This window comes from Rhynchophorus ferrugineus, unplaced genomic scaffold, assembly GCF_030347505.1.
Source record: "Rhynchophorus ferrugineus isolate W39M unplaced genomic scaffold, kcgeb_rfMv2 rfM1, whole genome shotgun sequence".
Classification (NCBI taxonomy): Eukaryota; Metazoa; Arthropoda; class Insecta; order Coleoptera; family Curculionidae; genus Rhynchophorus; species Rhynchophorus ferrugineus.
The window spans coordinates 63,482,542-63,503,601 of NW_027472580.1; the positions used below are offsets into that span (position 1 = coordinate 63,482,542).

Below are 21,060 nucleotides of genomic sequence, written 5' to 3' on the forward strand. Positions count from 1 at the left end.
CATTAACTATAAATTTCTTCTAATAAATAACGTTGCTAATGCTTAGTAATAATCTAATAATATATAATAATATAATTTCAGCATAAATTGTATTTGATCTTATTTTGATATTCTGTTAATATTCAATGTCTTCTGATGAACATATATCAAATTCAATAACAAATGAAGTGTTATGTAAGTGTTAAAAAAAACATAATTAATATTAGGTGCTGAAACTTCATACAAGGGAATCATAGGCCTCGTCAAAACGTGCTTTGAGCTCGAATATTTCGCTGATAGAATGAAAATGCTCGAAGATAGAAAAGTGCCCAAATCGTGATTATGCCCAAATCGGATAATGCACTACATCATAGGGCCTTGTATAGACCTATAAGCATCCTACCAGTAATTGGTAAATTGGTAAATGGAAAATATCACTTTAAATTTAATGAAAGAGCACCTATACAGCATAATCCCTCATTGCTGTCCTTTTAGTGCATTCTAACTTAAAAATTGATTCGTTCCAATTCCAGTGGGTAGTTTATGGTTCAACCAATGACGAATAAAGGCAAATAAAATTAAGTCCACTCATGTTACTTACACTCTGAGAAGAGAAACCTTTACGCGGGTGAAATTATATGAATTATACAAAATACTTGGACCTTTCTAGTAAAATCCTAGGATCGTAGGCAGAAGCACAACTGGATTAAGAGCAAAAAACTTGACAGCAGCCTCCATAGTGTAAATTGGTTAATAGGCCGGTACTCTCCTTCAAGCAATGAAAAAAAAAGATGGTATATAAATTCATCATCAAATCAATCTGTACATACGGCATTCAATTATGGGGCAGAGCCAGCAACAGCAATATGGAAATATTGAAAAGTTTCAGAGCAAGGCTTTAAAGAACATGCTCAATATTCCTGAGCATGGGCAATGTGTATTTGTATCTTGATGCGCGAATAGTAAAACAGGAAATAATACATTATAGCAAAAGGTATCAGAGGAGACTTGAACATCATACAAATGAACTGCCAAAGGCGCTGGGTAAAGGGGGGAGAATAGGAACAAAGAAGGAAAAATATTAGGTGCATGCATTTATTTTGATTTAAAAAGTTTTTCATTTAGTATTAATTTATCTAATGTATACAGACGCTAATCATGGTAAGTTCAAAATGACATTTTTGACGTTCAATAATGTGGTTCTTTGATTTGTAGAAATCTGCTGCCGAACCCAATCAAATAGATTAAACATTTTTCAATTTTTTTTTAATTGTAATGTTATAAATACAGTTTTCTGTCAAAGCCTTAAACTAAAAACACTTCATATTACAAATATTACGATCAATTCGATGAGACACTTTCAAAACGATAAATGTTATATTGGAAAACAAGTTCTAATGACTTTTAGGACCAACTATGGCTCTAGAGATTACTGTTAGGGACTTTTTTACATTATCAATATAGAATCAGATTACTACAACGGTTATTAATTGAAAACAATATTTTAATTTAAGTCTGAAGATAATTTGCAAGTGTTTTTGGGTATAAAACCAGAACAAATAAATAGACATTTATAAGTGAATAGATTAAGAAAACTAACGAATCAATCTCTATATCATTGTTAGTTGTTAAATGTAGCAAAGACGGGTAGATTATATTAAAAGTATGCCTTATTTTATGACTGACTGAAATTTTCAATAAATGTTATTAATGTTTATTATAATATAAACTGCTTAGTTATAAGATTAACAGTATAAAAATCCTTATAAAGGAATACATAAAAATGAACATACATAGAAACTTTGCCCCACCCAATATATCCATTTGATATATAAGGAAATTCTTAATACATTTTATTTGTAGTGAACGGTTTCCGCCCTTTCCTTTTACTCTTCGGGATTTAATAAAATGCGGAACAATTTCAATTTTAATTTGATCTCAGGATATTATAACGAAATAATAACGCGATATGTTATTAAATATTTAATAACTTTTTTCCATATTGCTTTCTCTTATCTCGTTGAATAATAATGTCTCTCATGGTATTTTAACATTTTATACAAAATAAACGTTTGGGAAATCTCTTCTTCTATTATTTTTTATTTGTAGTTTGAACAAGAAAAATTGTAAAAGTGATATAAAGTATAAAGTTTATAGTAATTTTTAGAACATTATAATAATTAATGTTTTTTTTACAGGTATGGCAAACGAGTTCATAGACATCTCTTGAGTATCGAATATCAAGGTTTGTTATCCATATTACTATAATAATTTTGGGTTTTTAAGGTCTGTTTTTTAATTACCTTGCTTCGTCTAAATTTTATATTCTTATAAATTCTTGATCTGAAATTCCTAAATTACTAACCGCTAACATCGATAGAACTTCCGCCGCCTTAAATGACCATTAAACCAGCCAATATTCAGCAACGAATGACAATAACTCATGTGATTTTGATATATTCTTGATTAAAAAAAAGTTACCATGTTTGAAAAATGTATCGATTTAACTTCTGAAATTACAGGAGATGGTGGGGTGACAAAATATAAGAAGACCTTGACTTATTAGCTTTTAAAGCAGCAGCAATTTTCGCGAAATAGATTCATATATTATCTAACTAATTACCAATGAAATGTTGTCCTATTCTTGTGCCAAAAGATCCGCTAATTACTGTAATGATATTGGATATGAAAATCTACTATTCATTCTCTGCTCTAATATTCCTATAGCGGTTCAATTATGTTATTTGCCGATAAGCTTGTTGGCCAGGGAAGATGTTTGATGATATTCTGCTGCTCCTCAAAGCAAGATTAAAACTTTTGTCTGTCAATACGGGCGCATTACTATCTTAGCATCTGGTAGTGTTTGGCAGTAATATGCTAGTTATAGTACGAGTTTCACCATTGAGGATGTTCAGATATTCGTAAATCAGTGATGTGATTGAGATGACGAGCTAAATATTACGATATTGTCGCCCAAATCATAACGGAATATATATCCCCCATTCTTGTTGTATGAGGCAGGCAGTCCAGCTGTTAGGCTTCTTTTGGGGTTTTTTATAGATAAATCTGGCCACCTCTAAGAAATAATGTAAACGATGATTCCATCCAAGAGTGTCCAGGTTTTATGATTATTGCAGCACTGCCTTCGCAGCTTAGCGTTGGCTTCCATTATAAAGGGTTTCGTAATTCAATGATTTTTTTATCAAAACAGTATTATACACTCAACTATATGTTAACTTCTGCTGTCACTAGAGCTACGGTAGTTTAATTTCTGTTTGGCCATAATTATTTTTAATATTCAACGCCCTTTGTCAGTTAACTTTACGTTTCGCCAACTATTCCTGTTCGCCGATAATATTTTACAATATTTTGTGTATGCTGTCATTCCATTCGAATTTTACATCGTGGAATAACGGTCTACAAAATACCCAGAAATATAATCCCAGATGTTGAACACAGGCGGGGTGCCAGCAGCGCCAACTAGAACCCGATAATGAATAGCTGGCAACCCCGAAACGTTTATCTGGGATGTTATTGAAGGGTATTTCGATTCGTTCAGTGCTCAACTATCGTTTGGTTTAGACGCGCCATCATCGACTGCCCAAGCCTCATCTCCAGGTAACACCGCTGCCATCCGTTTTATCTAATTGTATTTTTCATATTTTTTTATATAGCCAATAAATAACGATCACATAATGTAAACACCACTGTTTCATTTCGTTTTACCTCCATTCACCGAGCTACATCATTTATTTACCTAAATTACATTGTGTTCATATTAAATTGGTAATTAACGGGTCTTAGAATCACAAGTACATGTACGCATGCTTACAATCTATTGTTTAATGTGTTGGTTTTAGTTATTGAGAAGATCACGAAGGCTTTGCTCAGTTACATGTATTCTATTGAGTAAAAATACAATTGCGAAGGCGCGATATAGAAAGGTTGTTTATGAACTAACCAAAATATAATTTAAATTTGATAAAAGACAGGTCAATTAAGATTATACACCGTATTTATATCATATTTAATAATGAAGATTGTTTTATACTGATGAGTAAAACAAACACTCAAATATGCATATTTTTAAAATGTATAATCACTCCGGGTTGAGTATTTTCGATTATCTGTAATAAAATCCATAACGATCATCGCTGCTATGGTTTTCAATATACATTGAGTAATTCTTAGCACCTACTGTAGAACCATCAAATTACTATACATTAAAAATTATTTGGTTAATCTAACTCACAATTAATTAAATGATTTAACAGAGATTATACTGATTTTTAAAATAACAAACAAATTGCAATAGTTAAAACCAAAATGTTAACGCTTCTTAAAAAATAATATAATATAATATGTCAAATTTGAAGTCTTTTTCATTTCTATAAAATAATTGTTTGAATAAGATCGATAAATATATTTTTAAAGAGGTTTTTATTTGGAATTCCTCAAAGTCTAAATATAATACCTTTCAATACCAAGGAGTGCCAATAATAACATGATTATCTCTAAGATCGTGTTGGAAGTCAGGTTATTCGATTGAGATGCGACAATTAGTACAAAGCTACAGATTGCAATGGTTTGGACATATTTATCAGATAAAAGGTCAACGAATCCGTCACAGACTTGGCAATATCAAACTTTTGTTTACAACAACCCAAGAAGAGCGATGTGAATAACAAGAATGTGATATGTCCGTGGTCAAGACAGATGCGGCTGACTATCAACAGTAACATGCAACCAAACAGCTACTTTAACAGCAGCGTTATTGGTTAAAAGTTGATACTCTCTCTAAAAATCAGCTTTGGGTTGATGGCAATGATGATTACATATAACATTTAATAATAGCTTAGGTTTAAAGAATCGTAATCAATTTGCTCAAAATCTAAAAAATAATTTTTCATTTCAGGGTATTATAATTCATTGAAATCAAGTTACTGATCGAAGAAGTCTTTATTTAGAAAGTACAGTAATATCATATCTTGAACTACCCTTTAATTTTTTGCAAACAAGCAAACTCTTAGTAAGAATCCAAAATTCTGGTATCGCATTTCTATACTTTCACTATGACATTGTAAAGGAAACACTATTAAAAGAAATTTTATTGATGTATTTTTTAATTTAATAGACATGCTCTATTTTTTCTTAATATTACGGTAAAAGTTAGTAATTTGTTTACACATAATTAAGTTTAATTACGTTATGCATCAAATTGTCCAAAAACGATACAAATATTAGGTTATTTTGTTGTTACTGTTGTAATTGTTTCTGTTTCGGTTGAAGTTTCATTTAAATATATATTTTGTGTTTAATTGATGTATTCATAACTCCATAACTGGTTTCTTTATCGATTTAGTTTTTTTTGAATTCGGAATTCGTTAATTAATGTGTAAAATTCAAACACACATTTTTATAATTATAAATAAATTATACAAATATTGTATGTACATTACTGGTGCTGATAAAGTCCTTCTGTCATGTTAATATAACCTGTAAATGTTCAAATATACAAAAATATTACTTTCTTAAAGAGAAATGTATTTTAAACAATTTAAAGAAAAAAAAGTAACAAAAGAGCGACTATTGATCGTTCTTCCAAGATATGAATTTGTTATAATTCACAGAAAAATTAAGACACTGAAATTGGACGCCATTCATTATTATTTTTAGCAAAAAATTATGAAATTGATTGAAAATAAATTTATTAAAAACTTACTAAAGATGCCAACTCATGCATAGAAATAGAGCATTTCCTAGAGTGCTGAGTAAATGTTCTAATCAGTAACACTTATATTTATAACAAATATTACATCACATTACTTAATTATACTAAATATACATACGAAAATAGTTATAAAAAAACATACGAATTCCAAGAACAAATACTCCCCTACAACAGCAAAAATGCACCATATTACAGATATTTAGTTACCATATTCATATAAACTATTTGCCTATCATATTCTTTAGATCTGCTCTCAAGGGTTATCACTTTTCACAGATTTCAGGGGACAGAAAGGTATCTAGCATAAAGGCAAGAAATAAAAGAAAAAAATCAATCTCATCAATCATTAAATTGAACTATGTCAATTAATATATAAACGTTTTTAAATCTCATGTTAAGAATAGAATGGTTAATATACAGTCTATATAATAATTTCACCAAACACCAAATTGGATTATTAACACTTCAGCTCGATTTTACAGTAAAGTGCAATGATTTCATTAAAAGATTAATCATTTTAATTTAGACAGTTCTGATGATATGAAAGCATCACGGGAAAAATTAAAATATTACCTCAACCAGAACAAAAGTAATTTTTAAATATGAAATAATCCATACTTATACCGTTTCGAGGTAATTTGATATGCAGTACAATTAGAACTTGTTTTAAATTGTATAAATAAATATCTTGTTCTATAATATGAATCTAAATAACTCTTTATATTTAAATTTCTATGATAAAGAAAAATGCTATAAATTAGATATTAGATACCATTTAATGGGATTTTAACAGAGTAATATTTGAATATTTTCTTTTGTAAATTCAGGCATTATGGCAACATTTCAATTCCAAATCGGAAAAATAATGCATCTTATAAGAAAAAATTGTTTGACTGAAATAAAAACTGGAAACTTGCTTCCAAACTAGTACTAATGGGTAACTTTTATCAAAAGTGTAAATGAAATTCTTGGTTAGAAAAATATGCTTTGTATAACGACTTCCTTTAAGAAAAATTTTTTTTTTCATATAATTACTACATCTTGCTAATCCTTGTCGGATTCATTAATTATTATTGTTTATTCGTATACTACTTCATAATAATAAATTCCTCTATTCTCCAGATCGTCCTCTTTAATCGAAATACATATGTTTTGTAGCGCTAATCGTTGTATCATAAATTTAAAAGGTTGATTTCGGTACGCGTTCCTTTATGAGTAATTGCAGATGATTTATCTGTTGATTATAGTTTCAATTTAGCCTTTTCTTAAATTATATAGTTCCTTAATGCGAACTATGTCATGAAGAATGCTTGTAGGCCCAACATCTCTAGCGGATACAGCGCTGTCGTCAGACGACTGACCATTCAGATCGACTAAAAAGATTCCCATAATTACATGCACTATTATGTTTAGAAACAATGGAAAGACAACACTGGCTTAGATAGCAACTTAATTCAACACTTTTTTACTCGTACATAGCTGGTGTAACGTTTAAAGAAGTTTAATTATCTTTAGAGTACCGTGTATTGCTTCTGAAGCAATCTTAAGTGAATGCTAGTGAATACGACTGAAAGCCGAATTAAAATCATTAAAAAAGCTCTTAAAAATTCCGCTTGCTATATCAGGCTAGTTTCTTCTCGAGCTTATTATGAGATTTTTATAGCGTAATGTGTCGTGGTGACTAAAAAATCATCTATCGTTAACTAACTATGATGTATGAGTCCTTATATTTGTTCAAAATCCTCTTGAAAATGCGGCATCGTCAACAGTTAGGGATAGAAACATTTTCTGAAGAAACGTCATTATAAAATCGGCAAAGCTTTACGTTTTTACATATACATAAAATATCATCGATTACTTTGTGTTGTGTATTAACGTTAATATTAGTAAGTGTTGACTTATAATAGAAATAAAATGATGTTTGGTCAAAATTTATATTTTATCGACTGCGAATTTTTCAATTGATATAAAACTATCAAGCTAATGATATAATATATTGGAATATTTAAGATTGAGTTAAATTCATGGTAGATTTGTTGTTTATTGTAGCAACATTTTAATCATAGCGTTATTAGAATCTGTAGCAAATTCCAAGCGTTCTTGAATGCAAAAAGTGGTAAAGACACGCCTATTTCCTTCTTCACTATTGTAACAGCTCGACAATTGTAGTTGTTACTATTATATCAATTGCCAATAAGTTTTTGCCAAATATACATTGCGGCATTCTGATGTAACGTTTCGTTGCATTTATTGAACGATTAGTTCGGCTGAAATTCGTTCAGACGAGCTATTAATTTTTTACATAGGGCGGCATTGTATGGGTGTGTTATTTGCCAAGGTCTTAATTGTCCAGAGGCGGACTATATTTTCTATTTGGATAGATTTTTTATTCGAATTTCTGTTCTGTAAGGTCGATCGGTTTTTTTTAACAGGTTTGGTGCATACAAACTTATCCATGGTAGTTTGGAAAATTTACTATTAAAATAATATTGATGTAATTTTTTTTCTAATTCTAAAACTTTTCTTCATGAATCAACTACGGTGATTCATTCATCCGCCAGCGATGTCTAGGAAACAAGGAATTTGTGTAATTTGTTAATATATTAAGCTTCAACGCCGTTTTCAAGAATCATTTGCCTTTGTGTTCAAAATCGGTATCAGTTTATACAATCACTTGTTCATTTGAGCAAAATGTCTTTCTCTGGAAAATATTTGTGAAGGGCTTAAAAAGTTTGTAGATCTGAAGAAATTGATGAGATTATTTATTCAATTTGATCATAGTTTTTTATTGCCTAAATAGATTTAAATAACTAATAAATACAGTATATTTTTCGAAAACGACTCAATAATTCTTAAATTTTAAATCGCCACAGTTTTGTATATCAGGCATTATTATGCTTTGTGCTCTTGCTCCACAATACTCATCAAACTATTATTTGGTTTCAACAATATTATTCTCTACAATAAACTAAAGTCTCTACACGTGAATTTTATTCAGAATCTGTATTAAATTTTTGGCTAATGGTTAAATTATAATATAATAATATAATTTATAGTTTTGATAGAAAAAATCGTCGGTTCATTGGATATAAATAGAGATGAAGAAAAATTTGTTTTAAAAAAAGCTTTCATTTCTGTTTTTCGACTACAGTGCAAAATCTTTCAGGGAATAACTATCCTGTCAGATGTCTTATTTGCTTGTCTGGGATGATCTCCAAATTTCTTAATCACCAGTTGGTGGCCTAATGCCAAGGGTAGTGCTTTGGTGACAACGTTAGCAGTAGACCAACTCTACTTGGTAAAAAGGAGACTTTAAGTATAACAAAAAAGTGATATTTGAAATTATAGAAATGCTGAAACAAATTTAGAATATTTATTGTTTGTATGATTTAGTTAATTGACGGTATGATTATATTACCAGATCTAGGGTACATTTTAAATTCATATTTTCGCCTCTGTGAAATAAAAATTGTGTCAAAGAATTAATTTTCCAAAATTTACATTCCCGCAATTGATATACGATCGGAATCGTTGATATAATGAGACAGGTTTCTAGGTCAGCGAAACGATATAATATATATCTTCGTCAAGAACATCACTAAAAAATCACTTTTATGAAGCCGCGACAGAAACCCTCGGGTATAATAATTATCATGTTGTTTTCTATATGACCTCCAGGCGTTTGTTCGCACATATCTAAAACAATAATTGAGACAACTGGAAAGAAAGTTGAAACTATCGGAAATAATCTCAATATTTTTGATTATTAGAATCACATTCCGATTAAAATAGCAATATTATTAACATCTATACCTTGTGGAAGAGATTATTTTTATAAAAAACAATAGAGAAAACTTTGCAAGAATAATATTTTTATTCATAATTATATTCACTTCGAATTTTCTATAACCTACGATTATTGTATTTGATCATAGGTAATTAAAAAAAATGTTAACATAGATTAAAAATCGCATCGCTAGAAAATATCTCAAATATTAATTTAGATTTGCGTCATTTCTTATGAAATGGCATTTTAAAGAGCTAAAATGTATATATTTTTACGCGTATAGTGGTAAACAATTTCAAATTGTTGTTATATACATAAATGCCAGATTTTACAATATGATGTAAGTACAATTTCAATTTAATATATGTTACTTTTAAATAAAATAAAACATAAAGTTTCTGGCAGATCAATACATGAATCGTGACTATGAAATTTTTAACGATTTAAAAAATTCAGGGTTTATGTTAGGTGGTTGCGTTTGTATGACCAAAGTCCATAATCATTTTTTCACTTTAACAAGTTATTTTTTTGTGAAAAATTGGTACAATATATACTAATCAAATATTTTCCATAATTTTTTTATGACCATGACATTTTGCCCTTGAAATTGTCATAGTAGATCCATTTTTCATCGACAGTAACAATACGCTACAGAAAACCTTCCTTTCTTCCCTATCAAGCAATGAAGCCGAGAAATTGAAACATTTTTCCGCCTTCTGGATCTTTTTTGTTGCATGTAAAAATCTGCATACAGTTGGTTCATGCTCAGCTGTTTGATAGTTTTTTTGAGATTTCACTTTGAACGTCATTCTTCATCATTAACATTAAAATCGCCACTTTTAAATCTTTAAACACAAACCCGATAATTGGGATCTGACGTAGCAGTATCAACATAAGTTTCGAAATGTGCTTAATGATTTTCGACAGCAAATTTCTTGAAATTAAATAATAAATTCAATGAATGTCGAAAATACACTGAATTATCCAATAATACTGAATGGAACATTGTTATTTTATGTAGAGAAATGTCAAGACCATCAATTCTGATACTCACGGTATCTCGGACAGCAAATAATGTGCATATCAGTGATCTCTTTCATAAATATAAATATACTAGGCAATTTTTAGATCGATAAAATACAATAATATTGCAAAATAAAACTATGAAAATCGAAAACTATTCAGAAATCTATTTTCTTAGATATTTTAATATTTCTGATATTTAAACTCATTTTGTTTAACTGGTATCAAATTAGAATCAATAATTCACGACAAATTATTGTTTTTATTTATAATGAAATTGTAACTTGTTCAAACTTATTTCATCTACAATAGTTTCTAGATAAGATATTAGTTCTTTGCAATATCCTTTATACATTATTTTGTGATCTAAAGCTATTTAATTGGATACTTAACACAAGCTTAAAGATATTACTCCAATGTGCTTTTATCCAGGAATAATAATTATACCTAGCTTATTGATATTAACTAATCATTTGCATGTATTCGCCCTGAAAGAACAGAATACGTTTTAGTTATTTTATTAGACTTTTAACCGATTATATGTTTCTAATGCATTTTTTAAACATGTCTTTCAAGTGCTGACAAATATGTGGTCACCTTGATGAATATTTCTAAAGTTGTTATTGACCTTGCGATTTCTGTTTGTTTGGCAAACAAGTACATTTAATATGTTGATATCTATTTTAACATATAAAAATATGGTACCTGATAGCCTTTAAAATCATCCCGTTATTTATATAATTGTTTGCAATAACCGTTATTTTTAAAAGTAATTTTTTGTGATGCTAAATGCTATGTTATTTTTGTAATGCTAAAGGTCGTCCGATATTAATTATCATTCTTATATAATAAATGGATACATTTTTAATATCTTTTACAGTTACATACACTTTTATTCTGTGTTATTTTAAAAAAAATTGTCAATGAGCGTCATTTTATATTTACCACATTTGATCACTATCATTGATGGTAAAGGGAGATCAAGATAAATAGTCAACTAGTAAGTCTAGCTCGAAGCTGATGTTTAATGTGCAAGCATTGCATACACCAAATATTATGTATTTCAATAAAGAGTTATTTAATCATAAATCATAATCATAAATAATTCGCCTTCTTTAATTTTTTTCCAGCAGAATTCTGTTAAAATATAGAATTAGATAACTGCATAACATACGATAGTATGCTAAAACAGATGCCCACACGGTTGTTTTACGATTGAAATTTTGTTCGTGTACACATAATTGGAGCCTTGACTTTTGAAAAGGTCAAAGGATGAAACGATACTAACGTTATACGAACATCAAACAGAATAAAAGAGGAACCTGCTGCTGCGTAATTGTTGGTATTTTTCTTGTTCTGTTGTTGTATAACTGATGATGAATCTATAAATATTCATGGGCCATTCCATAGTTCCTTCTTCAAGGATTGTCTACAAGAAAAAACACGATACAATACTACAATAGAGATTATTTTCAATCAATCAATTCCAAGCATATCAACAACAAAAAAGTTCAAGCAATACTTTTTGTAGGTATTATCATGATAAATATCGTAAGTGTAGAAAAAATCTTTATAATATATCAGCAAGATTATTATTAGCAATCAGTAAAATTATTAAAAACTTCGGTATAACTTTTTTTTTTGTTTTTTTAATCAAATCACCCAAGACTTGCAATTAAATAAAAATGTTAAGCTAAAACGATTAAGGAAAACGGACAGACAGTTCAAACTTGAAATAATATCATTTATATTTGGAAGTAAAAATGTGTGTTCACTTTTAATAATTATTTGTAATGTTCATTATTAGCAGATCCTTTAAATATAATTTTAGTTATTCCGAGATATTGGTTTCTGTAAGGATAATTTAAACATAACAAATCCTAATTCCGAGTGTTTAATTTGTTAGTATAGTCTTAGACCGTCTGATATTAATGATCTCGAAATGTTTCATATACGGTATTGAAATCATATAGATATAATATATGCAGGTCAGTTTTACTTTCTATTATTATTGCACATGTATTTTTAATATACGTCTCGTTATAAAGCTAAATCATCTGTAAATTTATTACAACATGCTAAAGGAAATTGCACATGAGATAATTTAAAAAGATGTTAGTTCATTATAAACCAACAATCCAACACGGGCATCTTCTATAATTAAATTATATTTTAAACTCAATTTTCTAAGTAAGTATTTTTATAACTTTAAAATAAATCGTATGTCTGGCCACTTTATGATTCTGTTTAATATCCTTTCACCTTGTTCTACCATTAAATCTCACGTCACTCTTGTACCTCAACTTATTCTTGTCGTAAAAACTAACATCGTTCTGCAAATATTCTCGGTACCTGTCTTGACCTGAATACCAAAAACTAATGGGGAATAAATTTACTTGATGAAAACCACAGCTTAGAAATAATATCTAGTGGTCCTGCTTAGCAATTAAGGTTAATGTGCAATGCGTCAATAAATATTATTATATTTTATACATAATCCTATGTTCTGTTTGGGAAGTGATCAATGTCTAAGTGTTTATTTATTGGAGTAATAACGACATTGTGAAATTCAGTATTCGTTCGTTTGTATCACTATCACTATATCACGCAATTGATACCGTCCTGTGATTCAAAAGGACGAGATGATGTGTTTATGTTAGCACTGAATTCCATGGCTACGAGTATTTTATTAGTAAAATGTTCATGTCAAGCTCGATTATATATTATATTATTCACAAATGGTCTAAAAATTCGAAAATACAACTTAATGGCTTGAATCTTTCCGAGTTGATCTAAGAGCAAATATATTCGTTTATCGGACAATTATAAGGCTTATTTGAATTATGAGGTACAAATATGTAAGATGTATGATGTAATAAAAAACGAAGCTTCAAAAGACGAAGAATGTTTTTAACCGTCATAAGGTTAGTCTGTAATTTTCCTGAAAGGTGTTGGGAAAAGTTATACAATGAATTGTAAATAATTTAACTAAAACAAGTACTAATTACTTTTAATTAACATTCCAAGTTATAAAAGTCCGCCAAAACTTATATATCATATATATTATTCAAACTTCAGTAAAATGTCATATTAAGCTGAAAAGCTTGGGTAAGGAAGAAGATAGATATGAATATTATATTTAGAAGAATATAGAGTGCCGCTATTTGGACGAAATTATTAAATCCATGTGAACATATGCCATCTAAAAATAGGGTATCAAAAAAAGAGCACTCTGGACATAAACGATTTCAGAAGAAGATATTGAGGAGTGCTGTTGGTCACGTGGCACTTTAGAAATGGTCTCTCCATATAGATTGGGAAATGGACACCATTAATCAGGCAATTAAAAAAAATAACCTATACAAAAAAGTTCAAAAGTGTTAAGTGTACACGTTAATTAAATTATAATTTTGCATATCGCATAGTTTGGCAAATTCTCCAAAAATGGCTGATGCTGATTGGTTCAATATTAAAAAGAAAGGCAGTCAAGAGAAATCAAAAACTGCGTATAACCGCAGAAGTCCAGATGAATCATAGTCGAGCCAAACATTTGTAGGATAATTATTTCTGAATAGTATAGAAGAAGCATTTGTTGGCCACTCATTCTCCATTAAGTCAATGCTCATGTTTACACTTCATGCCAAAATAATCAGCTAAAACATCATATTAATGGGTTATTCGCCGTACATTTATGATTTGGCATATTTAAGACAAATTAAGTAAGCGATATTTTACAAGTAAAGAAACGAGACTTGGCCTCAACCACGAACCATTTGTTCCTATCATTGCAGATGTTAGGTGAATTTTTTAAAGCGCTAGATTATATGTATCCACTTATTCATTAATCCAATTAATGCTGTATCAATAAGACCAAGTAATAGTTAGAAAGTGCCCAGTGTCGTACAAAAAATTAATCAATCATGTGTCAACACTCAGCAGATAAAAAATGTAAGAATCAACACTAGTTTTATACAAAAAAAATTCTTTGAAATGTTTTCTTCATATGATGCCGCAATATATACGATGACTAATTTTAAGGACCTACTCCCCGATATTTTTACGTATTTACTTTACCCGGAATAATACGTTTTCTGACGGATCTAATATCTAACGAATTAGTGGTTCAGCAATCTAGGTTGGATTAAGTATTTCTTATAGTAATTAGTATATACATAATGGTAATATCTCGTTATCTATGGACAACTTCGATTATTATCCGACAAATAATTTTTTTTAGTTTAATACCAAGATATTTTCATCTAGCAAATATATGCTTCTAAGATTGATGTCGGCCTAGATGCACCCCAAGATATTTAACATTCTCCACTAGAAAACGTAACAATTTATTATTTTTGTTAAAAGGTACATAGCAGATTTTGTTTTATTTAATACGTCAGGTTTTCAGTCACAGTTGAATTTGAATACTCTGGTGTCATTGTTGGGCCATCGAACGAATAAATAAAAAAAAATATTCAGTGGTCATCTTTATTTATGAGAAAATCGATAAATGGAAACCAAACGAATTAGTTTTTTAACAACTCTATATGAAAAAATCTATAGAAAAGTAAAAGCCGCTCTTCGACAGCCGAGTTTTTCATAGCACAGCTATTCGGAGAATGTTCTTTGTAATCAACAATGTGTCATGACTCTTTCGACCTCTAATTAATTCTTATTTAACGACGTATCTTTTTTGCAACGTCGAACATTACACAATCAAATAGGTGCAGAAACGTCTCTGATTATTAAAATGGAGTTTTATGATATCTCCCAGAAGAAGCATTACTAAAAATGGTACTAACATTTTTATTTCTTTTAGCAGATTTATTACATTGTTTTTATTACATAATGTAAAAATAGTACATAGCTAAGGTTTTGTGTGCACAATTTTAATTATATTAGAATAATAAATAATTAAAATTTAATTAAGGATTTTGTGTCAAATATTTCCTCTAGTTCTGTTGTTATATATAATATATTGTCTCCACTAAAATACTTGCTAAATTTAATTAATTTTAATTTTTAATAAATTCAGTACTTGGTCGTTGAGGACATCAGTTACTATTGTTCAAAGTATTATTCAGTGTTTTTCTGGAACTATGGTGGAACAATAACATGTCTTTTGAGAACTAATTTTCGACATATATATTCGTTCGGTTTGAATTTCCAAATCATTTTTATATGAACATTGTTGTCAAATTTATTAAAGCTGATTCTAGCACGATATAATATGTTCTAATATCGTCACTTTCCAACAAAACTGGATGATTTTCAAAAGGAATATCTAAATAAATTGAAAAAAAGGAAAATTTTCTCACATAAATTTTTGTTAGCCAACTAACTATATGAGCTCCATTGCGTTGGTAAATGTGAACAACATATATATATATATATATATATATATATATATATATATATATATATATATATATATGTATATATTATATATTCTTGTCATGAAGATAATTAATTTCTGGTTATTTATTTCATAATTTCTGATTGTACTTTTACGGTCATCTCGTGAATATGTTTATAAAACCCCATTATGCGATTTTGACCCAGCTAAGCAAAAGTCACAATAACATATGAAATTCGCTGGTTTTATATTAAGTAAGACAAATGATGCGTCCCAGATTCCAGCCTCTCTTTCATGTTCATCATATTGTTATTTGATTTAAAATAATGGATGTCAAAACGTAAGAGACATGTATCTTTATAGTTGTTCATTAATATAATTATAATTGTGGTTTTGTAAATAAATGAATATGATAATTATTAGAAAGTTTTATTAAACACATTGACTCACTTTTCGCCATTATATTATTAGGAGTCTGACTCAAATCATTGATAATTTTCGCCAAATTTGTTTTATATAAGAAGTAGCAATGAATGAAGATATTATCCTGAAAATATTATCCATTAATTTTCACCATCTCCATTCACCATTTATATATATATATATATATATATGTAACAATTTATATAACAATATATAATTTATTATTTAACATATAACAAAAATTTATGTAAGCATATTTTCCTTTTTTCTATTTAGTTAGAAATTCCTTTTGAAAATCGTCGAGTTTTGTTAGAGAATGACGTGCCATATAATAATAGTGCCATAAAAGCACTGAATAATACTTTGAACAATAGTAACTAATGTCCTCAACAACGAAGTACTGAATTTATTAAAAATTAAAATTAATTAAATTTAGCAAGAAGTTTGGTGTAGGCAATATATTATATATAACACGTTATTATATATAACGTTATGTACTATTTTTACATTATGTAATAAAAACAATGTAATAAATCTGCTAAAATAAACAAAAATAAGTGCTTCTGTTGGGAGATATCATAAAACTCCAATAAGTGGATACGTTAAAACATATATCGTTCATCATTAAGTTGGAAAATGTAGAAGATAAGGTATATTAAAAAAATATCTGCATAGTTAGATGTCATATTATTTGCTCACGTTGAGAACAAAAGGTTATATAAGAAACCTATTTAATGGTTATCGATATCTTCGATGACAATTCTGAAGTGATTGGGTAATTACCACTGGTAGAACAAACCTTGATATAAAAGCACTCTTGACGAAATCGTTTACTTAAAAAATTATGATTGTTAATGGATCTGCTTTCTACTCGTCATCATTAAAATTGTCCTTTTCTAATTGATATTAATAGAATTACTTACTATGTTATGTAATAATGATTTTTCAATTGTAATGAACTGTGAAAATGAATAAAATTATTTTGAAGTGCATAAATTACAGAGGTCTGCAACAAAATATCTGTTTCAGTATTTCTCAGTAATTTCTATGTATTTTGGTATGCTGAAGACAAAAGTAATATGGAAATGTTTCCAGGACATCAGAATTTAGACGATTTTTTCGTCATAATGTTTTTCTTCTCAGATTCATCAAAAAGAAGCCTTAAAGATGTTCTGCTTCATAATAGCGGACATTATGCTTCCATTCCTGCAGGTCATTCCGAACAGCTCAAAGAAACCCATAAGAATTTAGAATTGGTTCTTCGCAAATTAAAATATGAAGAGGCGATGGGACGGTCCTCCTACTGATGCGATAGCCACGGGTTCGAATCCTGCTGGGGCACGGTCGTAAATTTATGTTTGTGATTGTTTAAAATTTTCTTGCCTTTTATATCTATCGGATAGCAAAGACTAATAAAATTATTACCCAAAATACTTGGTCGCCAAGGGAGTACCAGAGAGGAGTGAAAAGAACGTTCTCCAAGAGACATTGGTACTCGTACCTCCACATAAAGCTCTTTTACTACCTTGGCGTATAACGTTGAAAATGATGCAGCAATTTGTAAAATAACTTCGCAATGCAGAATGTTTGAGATACATATGGGAAATAATAGTTTCCAGGCCTCTCAGAGGTAACGGTTATGGAAGGTGTTTTGGACGAATCAGAAGGTGCTTTTAAGGAGGTCATAGAGACATTTTAGGCTATCATAAAGATCCTAAAAAGGGCTAAAAAGCTTTAGCTCATTTAGCATCATCAAAGTATACTAAAAATATTTTTAGCTTTAGGTTGCCTAATGACTCTAAATGTAAATTTTCTCCATTCCCACCTCGATTGCTTTTCGCAAAATTTGGTGTACAAGGTGAACGATTTTAGTATGACATTAAAGAGATTGGGAACCTTGAGAATTGAAGAAAATTGAAATGCACAGGAAAATAGAGCATCTCAATGATATCAGAATATTGTTGGTCGCTTTAGAGACACAAGCTCCCCACAAGCGAAAATGTACAAAGAGTAGCGTGATTGGGAAATAGACTCCTCTTTGTACACTGGGTTTAGTGCATGTTATCGAACGTATATTAGACAAAAATATGTATCGTTAATGCCTGTAGATAAAATGATATTTTTTTAAGTTTGTTCTCTTCTATTTTATTGTCAATCGGTTTATTTTATTTACCCATATTGTCAAGAAACGTGTCACCATAAGGATTACGTCACATAATCTAAACAGCTCTTAAAATTTTTTACAAACCTGTGTTATTGTATTTGGTAGTTATTGAAATAAATATGAAAACTTTTTTTAACAACAACAAAGGGTATTTTAACTTTTACTAATTTGATAAAATGAAGATAAAATTTACCGTGAATTAATACTAACCATTTTCTCTATCAACTATTTCCTGCAATTTTCACATGCAAAAAGGAAATGTGGTTAATAATCTATTTAATACGCATGGGAATTTGTTGGAATATGTGTTTGACCTCAAAAATCATATGATAATAACAGTGCAATGTCACAACTCAGTAATAACTGCTAAATTATTTTCATATTTCATGTTATGCTCTGTTGTTATATATACGGTTCTTCCAAAGGTATCATTTTGTAAAAACAAAAATTATTTTCTTCATGGATTGATATAATAATAAACTCTAATTATTTTATTATTCTTTTTAATTATCGAGGTATCAAAAATCGTTAGGAAAAGTAAAAATATTGAGATAATTCACTCTTATATAGCTCATAAAATAATAATGAAAATGAGTAAATTAAAGTATAAATCATTATTATCTTTGCATGGTTTAGCTCACACTGAATGCTGACCACTCACAGTCTAAAGGCCTAAATTTTACTCATTTCTTCAAGTAAAATAACGAAATTACTAACAGTTTTACTATCTACTACTAATACGATCAGATTTCAAGATATTTCGATATTTTAAGTGACCATTGCATCTCTCCTCTTCTTTTCAGCATAGTACTGAATGCAATTATGAGAAAAGTTTTAGAAACAGACAATGCATTCACTATGATGCTACAAACACCTTGACCGATCTCACGTTCTTTGATAATAAATAAAATAGTTCGCATTGTAGATCCACTCGGCTTCAGCTTCAAGTACTTGGGATATAATCTTAAAGTAATGGGTGCTATCAGTCAAGCTGAAGAAAATTATGCTTCTCTAAGACGATGTATCTGAGAGAGAGGAAATATTATAATGACGACTAAAATCCGGCTCTTTCAAACGCTTATTTTGCCAATCCTTCTGTAAAGACTCAAGGGGTTCAAGGTCATATAAAGTTAACTGAAAAATTCAAGACCAACATTGTCCGAGGCCAAAACAGTTGTGGTTGAACGCAACTGTGGCGAGATTTAGTGAAAGTATATGTGAAAATGTAGTGAATTTACTGACTACTGTCGACAAACGCTGGCTGTTAATTTATTATAACACAAGAATATAAAAAAATTAAGATTTCAAGGGGTTACAGGGGAGTCAATTTGCTAAAGAAAGGTGCGTCCTGTTTGACATGTATCCGACCCTTTGTTTTTGAACTTTTGAGAAAATAATTCGCAATTGTGTTCCTAATAAAGATGGTAAGAGAAAGACATACTATTTAAAAAAATAGCGATGGCATCACACTCGTTTAGCTTCAGGGCATCAGTCCGCTGACCGACTCTTCGAATATGACCTAGATTTAAATGTTTTCTTTCAATTTTATTCTCGCTGATACATACATTGTGGTGTTTTTCTGGGGTTTCATCCGACTGTGATCATTGTTGTGAAAACGTTTCGGTATAATCACATCTGCCATATGTAGGTTTTTTAATATTTGCTTTTTGTTTTCGTTTTGATATAAGGCTCGAACCAATGAACGATCTGTTAAGTATTACAAAAATAAAATCTGAAAATCTAATATCTTTTTTTTTACAATATTTCACACGTTGTTCTTATCAAAATTATCTTCTTAAAAATTGCTCAAAATTAAATTTCAGTATGCATCGTTTTTCCTCTTTTATATGAAGGAATCCGCTGCCCATAAAATTCTGGTGAAAGTTTGCGATTATGCTCTATCAAATACCAGCAGTTGAGTTTGTATAAAATATCAATAGTTGCAAATGTTCCATACATCTAAAAAGAGAGTGCCGCCGAAAAAGCTTGAGGAAGATTCCAAAGAAATACCACACAGTTGCTTGTTATGCAAAAGTCCATATGATAACAGTTTCGTCAACTTTATCAATTCTGCTCCTTAGGTAGATAGACAGTGGATATGATTTCAAACATTAAAATATTAGATAGCTTGACAAAATATGCGAGAACGTGAAGATAGCTGGAACCCTACTTTGATGAAACCAGATTTTAATAAACTATATCCAACACACCGTGTCGGATTTATATAAACCTGGCTGAATGAGAGATTAAGTTTAAAAAAAAGAAGAAAAAAAAAAGAAAATGTGTATGTTACATCATGCGACTGTCGACCCCACTATTAACTTAACATATTAGTCTAATATATAAAACGGATTATTAAATCATACATAATAAGTTTTCATTCATACTTGGGATTGGAATTATAGGTAACACCCGCGGCTACCATCGTATTTGTAAGTAACGGCAGTCGAAGACGATCATCTATATAATCTTGAAAATTTTGACAGGAGCTGATCAGAGATGAATTCAACAAATCTTCATTTTCATACATCAAAATTTTCACCTGTTGTTCTACTAAAATATTGTAATATTACAGGAGCTTGTAGTATGTATTTTATTAT

The 21,060-nt window shown here is 29.6% G+C and overlaps 1 protein-coding gene across 1 annotated transcript in view; it reads left to right on the plus strand.

The window, feature by feature from the left end:
* LOC143199428 (uncharacterized) overlaps positions 1 to 21,060 on the plus strand; it is a 120,478-nt gene that overhangs the window by 83,315 nt on the left and 16,103 nt on the right. The window lies entirely within an intron of this gene.